The sequence below is a fragment of the Callithrix jacchus genome, chromosome 18, assembly GCF_049354715.1.
Source record: "Callithrix jacchus isolate 240 chromosome 18, calJac240_pri, whole genome shotgun sequence".
NCBI classification, from domain to species: domain Eukaryota; kingdom Metazoa; phylum Chordata; class Mammalia; order Primates; family Cebidae; genus Callithrix; species Callithrix jacchus.
Genome location: NC_133519.1, coordinates 32,323,092 through 32,329,091, shown reverse-complemented (window position 1 = coordinate 32,329,091; position 6,000 = coordinate 32,323,092). Strand labels below are relative to the sequence as shown.

At 43.4% G+C, this 6,000-nt stretch overlaps 1 long non-coding RNA gene across 1 annotated transcript in view; it reads left to right on the top strand.

Annotated features, from left to right (window-relative positions):
• Positions 1-1,696: 1,696 nt before the first annotated feature.
• LOC144580265 (uncharacterized) overlaps positions 1,697-6,000 on the top strand; it is a 97,026-nt gene continuing 92,722 nt past the window's right edge. Inside the window, exons 1-2 of the long non-coding RNA XR_013529548.1 lie at positions 1,697-1,836; positions 5,748-5,862. This is a non-coding gene — a long non-coding RNA (uncharacterized LOC144580265). The remainder of the gene's footprint in view (positions 1,837-5,747; positions 5,863-6,000) is intronic.

The following is a 6,000-nucleotide window of genomic DNA, read 5'->3' as shown; positions in this document are numbered from 1 at the left end:
ATATGTGGCACAGCACAGGAGAAACAGAGTTAACTGCAGTCATGACAAATGGGTGAGACAGGGACTCTGGAAAGGTCTGAAAGATTCAAAAGTAGCTTTCTCACTCTTTTAAGAACCCAGCACAGTGTGTCAATGGTTGTTAAGAGTAATCTAATGTTCCAGATGGCTGATGATGATGAGGATGATGTTAATATATGGTATTGGTGTTTACCACATGTCAGCCACTGTTCTTAGGTCTTTCTCTGTGGTCACTTAACTGTTGTGACTGCACTATAAAGTAGTGTAATATTGGGGTTCAGGGTGCTGTCAGCTCCCCTGAGAGGATGTTTCTCCAGGTTCTTGGACTCCTGCCCTCTCAAGAATGAGAGAGGGGACCACGGCACAGTGCACAGTAAATACCCGACTTAAAAGTATTTGTAGAAAGTGATATATTTAGAGAAAGAGAGAGAGAAATAAACAGCTAACTCTCACACTGAGAGAGAGAATCCAGAAAGATGGAATCCAGGAGAGGAAAGCAGCTTCCACATTGAGTGGAAGGGAATGAGAGTGTGTTTGATGGGGACTCCAGAGGGAAAATCCAGGATAGAGAAAAACAGCTTCCACAAGCATAAGAGTGTTCATGTAAGGGTATCCAAACATGGAGTCTGAAAGAGTGTGGAAGAAAGGGACTTTTAACCTGGGAGGACCCCCCACTTTCTCTAAAACCCTGGGCCAATGAAAGGAGTTCCTTGGAACTTGGGCTAGAGTGATTGACTCTTAGTTTCTTCCCATGCCCACAAAATTTAAACATAAACCATTAATCTCCCAGATGGAGAGAGATGGGAGGGGGGCATGGTGCTAGGAAGTTCTTGCCCTTAAAACTATGCCCCTTTGTGGACCCAGAAAGAGAACACCTTCCCTCATTACCCCCCTCTGAACAGAAAAGCCCAACTTCTGTTGGAATTACTGACGTTGATTCTCTTTAACTACTTCCTGCTGAAATGAGGCGTAGAAGGCCTAAAAGCCAGGTGGAGCTGACAGCCAGCAGCTGCTTCCTTTCCCTCACCTGCACCAGCAGAGGGAAAATGCCGCTAGCTGTGTCAGTTTAAAACTCACTTCGCGGCTGGGCGCGGTGGCTCAAGCCTGTAATCCCAGCACTTTGGGAGGCCGAGGTGGGTGGATCACGAGGTCAACAGATGGAGACCATCCTGGTCAATTTGGTGAAACCCCGTCTCTACTAAAAATACAAAAAATTAGCTGGGCATGGTGCCGTGTGTCTGTAATCCCAGCTACTCAGGAGGCTGAGGTAGAATTGCCTGAACCCAGGAGGCGGAGGTTGCGGTGTGCCGAGATGGCGCCATTACACTCCAGCCTGGGTAACAAGAGTGAAACTCCATCTCAAAAAAAAAAAAAACCCACTTCACAGCTGCTGCTGGGCCGGCAATGAGTTCCCCTGCCCCTGGGTGGCCATGTTGCCCCTGCCAGAACCATATGTGTGCTTGGGCCACTCCCCACACAGGGACCTGCAGCCAGCAGGAAAACGCCCTGGGGAAGCCTTTTTCACACTGCTGCCTGGGACTGGGAGACGCCAGAGAGGCCTGCCAGAACCATGCACCAGGCCATCAGGCTCCCCGCTCCCCTGCAGGCTTGGGCAGCACCTCGTCCCTCCCCACTGTTTTCTTCAGCCTGGCTGTGGCTGCAGGAGGTCCCAGTTCGCAGAGCTGGGCTGTTCTCAGCCAGCAAGGAGAGAAAGGCCCTGGAGGCAGTGCTCACCTCCGCCCCACAGGCTCCCACAGGTTTTGGTCCTGAAGGATAGAGGAGACGGAAGGAGAGGGAAAGCAGAGAGTGAACTCGAAGGTAAAAAAAACAAACTGTGCTTTTAATTCTGGCTTGCCCACACTGCTTAAGATAGGCTGGGTCATGCCTCCGAGGCTCGGGGCTGCTGCTCCGGTTCCCCACAGCCCTGCGGCCGCTTCAGGTGTTCTTAAAGAGACAGGACAGAATGGGGCCGGTTTTACTCACGATTTTGAAGTCTTCTCTGGCTGTACCTCTCTTCTGGTTGTACCCCTTTTCCTGGTGTACCCCTCTCCTGGCTGGCTCGCCAAAATGTAATATTGGACTCAAGGTGCCCTCAGCTCCCCTGAGAGGATGTTCCTCCAGGTTCTTGGCTTCCTGCCCTCTCAAGAATGAGAGAGGGGACCATGGCACAGTGTGCAATAAATGCTGGACTTAACAGTGTTTGTAGAAAGTGATTTATTTAGAGAGAGAGAGAGAGAAACAGGAGGAGAGAGAAATAAACAGCTAACTCTCACACCGACTGAGAGAATCCAGAAAGATGGAATCCAGGAGAGGAAAGTAGCTTCCATACTGAGTGGAGGGGAATAGAAAGAGATGGACTTTAGGAGCGGAAGAAAGGCTTCCACGAGAGAGTGTTCGAAGGGGACTTCAGAGGGAAAAATCCAGGATAGAGAAAAACAGCTTGCACGAGGGTGTTTGTGGAAGGGGATCCAAACATGGAGTCTTAGAGGAACCCCCACCTTCTCTAAGACCCTGGGCCAATGAAAGGAGTTCCTTAGAACTTTCGCTGGAGTGACTGACTCTTAGTTTCTTCCCACACCTGTGAAATTTAAACATAAACCGTTAACTCTCCCAGATGGAGAGAAATGGGAGGGGAGCATGGTGCTAGGAAGTTCTTGCCCTTGAAACTACACCCCCTTGTAGACCCGGAAAGAGAACAACTTCCCTCAGTAGGATCTATTATCATTCCATATTTTTCCATGAGGAAACTGGCACAGACAGGTGAAGAACTTTCCCAAGCTTTACACAGCTAGTAAATGGCAGACCTGTGGTTTTTTTTCTTTTGTTGGTTTCTTACATTCTCCCAATAATGTTTGTGCACAATGATTGGCCCTTTCAAATAATCATATTGAGAATTTTAATAACATCTCTTTCATTACAAATTGATTCAGGAAAATTTGAATATTTATATACTTCACTCTTAGTAAGCACCTTTGGAAATCATTGCCAATTGATCAAGAAGCTGTCCTAGCCACAGTTACATAATTCACAGTAACTATCAATTAGGTTAAGGCTGTATAAAGAAGCTGAAAAAAACCAAAAGAATTCTGAACAAGTAGTGAATGCATTTTAGTTGTATTAGAGCAACAATGTAAACAGCAAAATATTGTGCATATCCATAGCTCTTTAATTATAGCATAAGGGACTTTTTAACATCTAAGGTGATTACACTAAGAGTAGCTAAACAAATGACTTGATCCAATGGAGGTTTAACTGTTGGCTCACTTCTTCTCTGCCTCTCCTTTCTTAGAATTCTTTTTCAGTTTTTAGTCTACTAGGGCCACTGTGATTGCATCTTCATTTAGCATGGAGCAGTGCAGCTTCATGGGAGAAAGGCATAGTTCCTTGTCAATATCTCTGCTTTTGATTCTCATGGTTTCTTCAACCACTTTTCCTTAACCTATTCAATAGCTAATAAACTTGAATCAATTTCAGAACCACAGCCAAATATTTAAAACCTGGCAGCCATAAATTTTTCCTTTTTATCCACTTGAAACTTAATTTCATTAAATTACTACCAACTAGAGCCCTCATCAATCTAGCTCATTTTAGGATATTTTATGAAGGAGCTTTCATGTTTAGCAGTCTCTAAATGATCAATAACCTTCTTGTGATAGAGTGGGGGCCTGGTACAATAGCTCCTGGGTGGGGATATACAGGCTCATGAGCAGCAGGTTCAAAGCTAATGGCCACCAATGATCTAATCTAGGTGCCATCTTATCAAGGCCAGAGCTGGCATTCAGCCCAGATACTCTAGCTCCACAGTTCATGTTTTTAACTTGTAGACTCTGGTGTCTGTGTTTTACCTAGCATATTAGAGTACTGAAGTTATGGTAAGGCTATACATTGTAAAACGTATAGCTAATAAAGAAGACCAAGACTGTGTTATAAGGTTGAGGAGAAAAGGACACACATGACAATGACATTGTAATGTCTGGGGAAAGAAATGAGAAACAGTCATATTTTGAATGGAAACATGTTGAGGGAGAAGAAATTTGCTGAGTAATAATCAAATATGTTTCAGGCTGGAAATTTGCAGAGTAATAATCAGACATGTAACCAACCAAGTTCTTTGGTCTTTGCCTCTGAGAGTAGCATGGGTTGATGGGCACTGCTGTCCTGGCAGTTCTTTTTTTCTCCATGTCACTGGCCTTTCTGGTTCACTTGGACCATAATAGCACTACTAGGCTGCTCTACCACAGTACAATGTCTTTCACTGACATAGAGGAAATACCTTCTGATATTGCAGACACCTGCAATGAGATGGAGAATTGGAAGAGGGGTCTTCATTGTGGTGGTATTTCTTGTCTAAGCAGGGATGTGTCACTCAGTGGCAAGTTCTGCCTATCAGATAATTAATGAGGCAGTGGGCCATCCACCCAGGGTCTTGGAGCAGTATCAGGATACCTCTGAGGCTTAGTTTATAAGGTAGTAGTTTCTTCTGTTTGTTATAATGCAAGGAAGGATGAACTTTCAGAATCTTGTTTTTGTGGTCTAGCGGTGAACTCTTATCTTTGGAACAGCAGCCCAATTATTCATAATTATTGAATTGAAGTAAGTGAAAAGGTGGTTTCATATATGCATCTACCTAAAGGTCAGATAGAACTGTGGAAATCCATGACAAACTTGCAGAATGTTTCAATCTCCATCTGCGCTCAGCCTGACAGCTGTATTTTCATAGAATTAGAGACATAATATTTAAGGCATTTTAAGGTAGTGTATCTCATTCAAATCTTTCTCTTTATAGATGAGGAAACTGAAGGCCAGAGATGAAATGATTTTCCATGTTAATACAGAGACAGCTGGTACTCTAGCATACGCTCTTTTACCTAGGATTCAATGCCCTTTCCTATGCATCTTCCTCGCTTGGATAAATAACATAGTCTGGAAATGGGAAGGATAATTATAATTGGGACAATAGTGGAGAGAAGAAACTTTAGAAACTCTGACTAGAGCAGACAGGCAAACAAACCAGTTTGACTCAGCATTTTGTTTGAAACTGAGGCTTATTGGATGTTAAATTGCAGTAGCATCTATCCCATTGACTGATTTTTTTTGGTGGTGGTGGGGGGAGTATATCTTCTCACCCACATGAAAGTAAGGAATTCTTCCATAAGCACTTAAGTACTACTATTAAGGGAACTCAAAGAGGTCATTTACAAAATAGCTCCTTTACTCTTCCCACCAAGAATTCATTGCTTTAATTGAGGGGAGTGGTTTTTTGAGAATTGGCTGGCCCAGCATTAAGCTACATTCTAAGCTGGAATAATTTGCTTTCTAGTTCACTCCTTTCCCTTTGCCATTATCAGGGATTTTACTTTATTCATTAAATTGAAAATTGTTCTCTAAAGGTAGCATGAGTTTTTGGTTAAAAAAGTTCAAAAAATACCCCCCAAAATGTAGTGAGAAGAAAATCATTTGAATTCTTGCCTCTCAGGCTTCTAGTTCTCTTTTCTAAAGACAGACTCTCAAACACGCTTCTTCTGTTTTCCTATGCTATGCCTAATTAAGTGTATGTTACTATTTAGCTGCCTCTTTTTATACACAACACCGTATTATTCTCACTGTGTTGTACCCTTTCTTTGTCACATAATATTTTTTAAAGATGACTATCTGTGTAGAGATTTACTTCATTCCATTTACATTTTAACATATTGATAAAATATATTCTGTTTTATCTGTCTTTCTAGCGCCAGATCCCAGAAAATGAGTTTAGCAAAGAAGACCACGTGAACCATCCCAGAAGGGCCTGTTGCTTATAGGCTCAGGAATCAGGGAGCCCTTCCTATTATGTGACCCTCCTGGGTGAGTGTTTTATAGTGAAATCATACATCAAATTGTGATTCTCAGATGACCTTCCCAGTCTGGCTTGGAGGAGAGGGTTTTAGTGGGAGGTTCTGGGAAAGCCGACTTGCCTTGAGTTTGTCTTCTTGGCTGCTGGGT